We start from the raw sequence: 6,044 nt of genomic DNA, 5'->3' as shown, positions 1-6,044 counted from the left end.
TTGATCTACGAGGTTCAGTAGTATCTTTGATCTGAAGTTTCATGATCATTATCATTGGCTTCCTCACTAACTGGTGTAGGTGTCACTGAAACAGTTTTCTGTGATGAACTACTTTCCAGTAAGGGAGCAGGTACAGTTACCTCGTCAAGTTCCACTTTCCTCCCACTCACTTCTTTCGAGAGAAACTCCTTCTCTAGAAATGATCCATTCTTAGCAACGAATGTCTTGCCTTCGGATCTGTGATAGAAGGTGTACCCAACAGTTTCCTTTGGGTATCCTATGAAGACACATTTCTCCGATTTGGGTTCGAGCTTATCAGGTTGAAGCTTTTTCACATAAGCATCGCAGCCCCAAACTTTAAGAAACGACAACTTTGGTTTCTTGCCAAACCACAGTTCATAAGGCGTCGTCTCAACGGATTTTGATGGTGCTCTATTTAACGTGAATGCGGCCGTCTCTAAAGCACAACCCCAAAATGATAGCGGTAAATCTGTAAGAGACATCATAGATCGCACCATATCTAGTAAAGTACGATTACGACGTTCGGACACACCATTGCGCTGTGGTGTTCCGGGTGGCGTGAGTTGTGAAACTATTCCACAATTTTTCAAATGTACACCAAACTAGTAACTCAAATATTCTCCTCCACGATCAGATCGTAGAAACTTTATTTTCTTGTTACTATGATTTTCAACTTCACTCTGAAATTCTTTGAACTTTTCAAATGTTTCAGACTTATGCTTCATTAAGTAGATATATCCATATCTGCTCAAATCATCTGTGAAGGTGAGAAAATAACGATATCCGCCTCGAGCCTCAATATTCATTGGACCACATACATCGGTATGTATGATTTCCAACAAATCTGTTGCTCTCTCCATAGTACCGGAGAACGGTGTTTTAGTCATCTTGCCCATGAGGCACGGTTCGCAAGTACCAAGTGATTCATAATCAAGTGGTTCCAAAAGTCCATCAGTATGGAGTTTCTTCATGCGCTTTATACCGATATGACCTAAACGACAGTGCCACAAATAAGTTGCACTTTCATTATCAACTCTGCATCTTTTGGCTTCAACATTATGAATATGTGTATCACTACGATCGAGATCCAACAAACTATTTTCATTGGGTGTATAACCATCGAAGGTCTTATTCATGTAAACAGAACAACAATTATTCTCTGATTTTATATGAATAACCGTATTGTAATAAACATGATCAAATCATATTCATGCTCAATGTAAACGCCAAATAACATTTATTTAGGTTTAACACTAATCCGAAAGTATAGGGAGTGTGCGATGATGATCATATCAATCTTGGAACTACTTCCAACACTCATCGTCACTTCCCCTTCAACTAGTCTCTGTTTATTCTGTAACTCCAGTTTCGAGTTACTAATCTTAGCAACCGAACAAGTATCAAATACTCCGGGGCTACTATAAACACTAGCAAGGCACACATCAATAACCTGTATATCAAATATATCCTTGTTCACTTTGCCATCCTTCTTATCTACCGAATATTCAGGGCATTTCCGCTTCCAGTGATCATTTCCTTTGCAGTGTAAGCACTCAGTTTCAGGCTATGGTCCAGCTTTGGGCTTCTTTCGCAGGAGTGACAACTTACTTGTCTTTCCACTTGAAGTTCCCTTTCTTTCCCTTTTCCCTTTTCTTGAAACTAGTGGTCTTGTCAATCATCAACACTTGATGCTCTTTCTTGATTTCTACCTTCGTCGATTTCAATATCACGAAGAGCTCGGGAATCGTTTTCGTCATCCCTTGCATACTATAGTTCATCACGAAGTTCAGTAACTTAGTGATGGTGACTAGAGAATTCTGTCAATCACTATCTTATCTGGAAGATTAACTCCCACTTGATTCAAGCGATTGAAGTACCCAGACAATCTGAGCACATGCTCACTAGTTGAGCGATTCTCCTCCATCTTTTAGCTATAGAACTTGTTGGAGACTTCATATCTCTCAACTCGGGTATTTGCTTGAAATATTAACTTTAATTACTGGAACATCTCATATGGTCCATGATGTTCAAAACATCTTTGAAGTCCCGATTCTAAGCCATAAAGCATGGTGCACATAACTATCAAGTAGTCATCATATTGAGCTAGCCAAACGTTCATAACGTCTGCATCTGCTCCTGCAATAGGTCTGTCACCTAGCGGTGCATTAAGGACATAATTCTTCTGTGCAGCAATGAGGATAAACCTCAGATCGCGGATCAAATCCGCATCATTTCTACTAACATTTTTCAACACAATTTTCTCTAGGAGCATATCAAAATAAACATATGAAAGCAACAACGCAAGCTATTGATTTTACAACATAATTTGCAAAATACTACCAGGACTAAGTTCATGATAAATTTAAGTTCAATTAATCAATTTACTTAAGAACTCCCACTTAGACAGACATCCCTCTAATCCTCTAAGTGATCATGTGATCCAAATCAACTAAACCATGTCCGATCATCACGTGAGATGGAGTAGTTTCAATGGTGAACATCACTATGTTGATCATATCTACTATATGATTCACGCTCGACCTTTCGGTCTCCGTGTTCCGAGGCCATATCTGCATATGCTAGGCTCGTCAAGTTTAACCTGAGTATTCTGCGTGCGCAACTGTTTTGCACCCGTTGTATTTGAACGTAGAGCCTATCACACCCGATCATCACGTGGTGTCTCAGCACGAAGAACTTTCGCAACGGTGCATACTCAGGGAGAACACTTCTTGATAATTTAGTGAGAGATCATCTTATAATGCTACCGTCAATCAAAGCAAGATAAGATGCATAATAAGATAAACATCACATGCAATCAATATAAGTGATATGATATGGCCATCATCATCTTGTGCTTGTGATCTCCATCTTTGAAGCACCGTCATGATCACCATCGTCACCGGCGCGACACCTTGATCTCCATCGTAGCATCGTTGTCGTCTTGCCAATCTTATGCTTTCACGACTATCACTACCGTTTAGTAATAAAGTAAAGCATTACATCGCGATTGCATTGCATACAATAAAGCGACAACCATATGGCTCCTGCCAGTTGCCGATAACTTGGTTACAAAACATGATCATCTCATACAATAAAATTCAGCATCATGCCTTGACCATATCACATCACAACATGCCCTGCAAAAACAAGTTAGACGTCCTCTACTTTGTTGTTGCATGTTTTACGTGGCTGCTACGGGCTTAAGTAAGAACCAATCTCACCTACGCATCAAAACCACAACGATAGTTTGTCAAATAGACTCCGTTTTAACCTTCGCAAGGACCGGGCGTAGCCACACTCGGTTCAACTAAAGTTGGAGAGACAGTCGCCCGCAAGCCATCTATGTGCAAAGCACGTCGAGGGAACCGGTCTCGCGTAAGCGTACGCGTAAGGTTGGTCCGGGTCGTCTCGTCCAACAATACCGCCGAACCAAAGTATGACATGCTGGTAGGCAGTATGACTTGTATCGTCCACAACTCACTTGTGTTCTACCCGTGCATATAACATCAACATAAATAACCTAGGCTCGGATGCCACTGTTGGGTTTCGTAGTAATTTCAAAAAATTTCCTACGCACACGCAAGATCATGTGATGCATAGCAACGAGGGGAGAGTATTGTCTACGTACCCAACGCAGACCGGCTGCGGAAGCGATGACACGACGTAGAGGAAGTAGTCGTACGTCTTCTCGATCCAACCGATCAAGCACCCAAACTACGGCACCTCTGAGTTCAAGCACACGTTCAGCTCGATGACGATCCCCGGACTCTGATCCAGCAAAGTGTCGGGGAAGAGTTTTGTCAGCACGACGGCGTGGTGACGATCTTGATGAACTACAGCAGCAGGGCTTCGCCTAAACTCCGCTACAGTATTATCGAGGAATATGGTGGCAGGGGGCACCGCACACGGCTAAGGAATAGATCACGTGGATCAACTTGTGTCAACTTGTGTCTTTGGGGTGCCTCTACCTCAGTATATAAAGGAGCCAAGGGGGGAGGGGGCGCCGGCCAAGAGAGAGAGGCGCAGGAGGAGTCCTACTCCTACCGGGAGTAGGACTCCCCCCCCAATCCTATTCCAACTAGGATTCCCAAGGGGGAAAGAGGGAGAGGGGTGGCCGGCCACCTCTCCTAGTCCTAATAGGACTAGGGGAAGGGGGGAGGCGCGCAGCCCCCTTGGGCTGCCCCTTTCTCCTTTCCACTAAGGCCCATGTAGGCCCATATGGCTCCCGGGGGGTTCCGGTAACCTCCCGGTAACCCGGTAAAATCCCGATTTCACCCGGAACACTTCCGATGTCCAAACATAGGCTTCCAATATATCAATCTTTATGTCTCGACCATTTCGAGACTCCTCGTCATGTCCGTGATCACATCCGGGACTCCGAACAACCTTCGGTACATCAAAACTTATAAACTCATAATAAAACTGTCATCGTAATACATAATGATCCATGGATTGAATATGCAAGCTTTGGTCATGTAAAGCAAGGCATACTTTTGGTAGTTTGGTGCTTCTCTATTAAGTCGAGCCAATGTTCCCGGCAAGATTGAAACCTATATCCAGTCAACATGAATCAACATGCAACCCATTGTATTGGATAACTCTCTAGTAAGGGATGAAATCTCCAATTTTTAGGTGTACAACATGCATGTAACTGTATGGGCTACTTCAGAGCAGAAACTAAGCAACAGATTGAAGTGATTTTAAGGGCAGAGATTTGATTTTCGGCCATCTCGGCCTGGGGCAAAATAAATCCCTTTCGGCCAAATAATTACAGCCCGGTGAATAATCCCTTTCCACCGTCTCCGAGGACACGGTCTCCATCGCCAGCTCGCCGCCAACCTCCGTGATCAATTGAAAGTATAACGGGGTTTTTACGCCCCAAACTACGGATGTCGTGTTCTCCACAGGAACTAGGTGACGACGACTATGCTCAGCTAAAGCTAGGTAGCACAATTAAGAGATAAATGCAGAAAATAAGAATCTAAACTAACAATGATTTTACCCGAAGGTAATCCACCAAGAAAATGCAAAATAGCAAAGGGAGGTTAAGATATTACTCACTATCTTTTTGGTATTTTGTTTTATTTGAGGAATTAAAATACTAACACAAACAGGAGTCAATATCAAGTAAAGCTACAAGACAAGGACACATTAGTATCAAACATATAACAATAGGAAGAAGCGACAATATATGACAGAATATAATTGTTTCAAATCAAACACACACACACACATTCATATATCACAGGTACATAACTGATATGGGGACTACAGAACACACAAAACCACACATATGCGAACAGGATACTACACCACGGTTCAGGTTACACAAGTGACAACAGAAACGAAATCTTACAAGCCACAAGATTAGTACCCATAGATCAACACAACAGTATTTAACAACTAAAAATTACTGATAGAATTTAACTAGTACCAATGTTTTCGAGTCGATGAGTCGACGAGTCGCTCAGGGGGGGCGACTCTAGACTAGTCTAGACTCATGGTCGATGAGTCGACATGGCGACGAGTCGACGTGAGTTAAGCAGCTGCCAGGGGAGGAGCACAAGTGCTCAACAGCAGCAGCAGCAACAAGGGGAGGAGCACACCAGCAACCACATTAACCAGGGGAGGAGCACAACAGCAGGAGCAGCAACCAGGGGAGGGGAGGAGAACAACAGTAGCAGGAGAGGAGGGGACGAGCACACCATAGGAGGATAGGAGCAGAACAGCAGCAGGGGCAACCAGGGGTGGCGGCTGGAGAGGGTTGGATCGGGGGGAGGTGGGGGATGATCGATCTAGGTTTCCAGGGGAGATGGGCCGGCCCATACTGAAAACAAAACATATAACAGTTGGGCTCAATTTAAGTGAGTCGCTCGACCCAGAAAGAGCGACTAGTCGCGACTAGTCGAGACTAGTCGCTTGAGTCGCTCGACTCATGCCAGGAGTCGAGTCGAGAGTCTGAGTCGAACCTGGAGAAGCGACTCATCGACTAGTCGTCGACTAGTCGCGACTAGTCGAACGAC

Source organism: Triticum aestivum, chromosome 4A (assembly GCF_018294505.1).
Source record: "Triticum aestivum cultivar Chinese Spring chromosome 4A, IWGSC CS RefSeq v2.1, whole genome shotgun sequence".
Classification (NCBI taxonomy): Eukaryota; Viridiplantae; Streptophyta; class Magnoliopsida; order Poales; family Poaceae; genus Triticum; species Triticum aestivum.
This window is presented reverse-complemented; position numbering follows the sequence as displayed.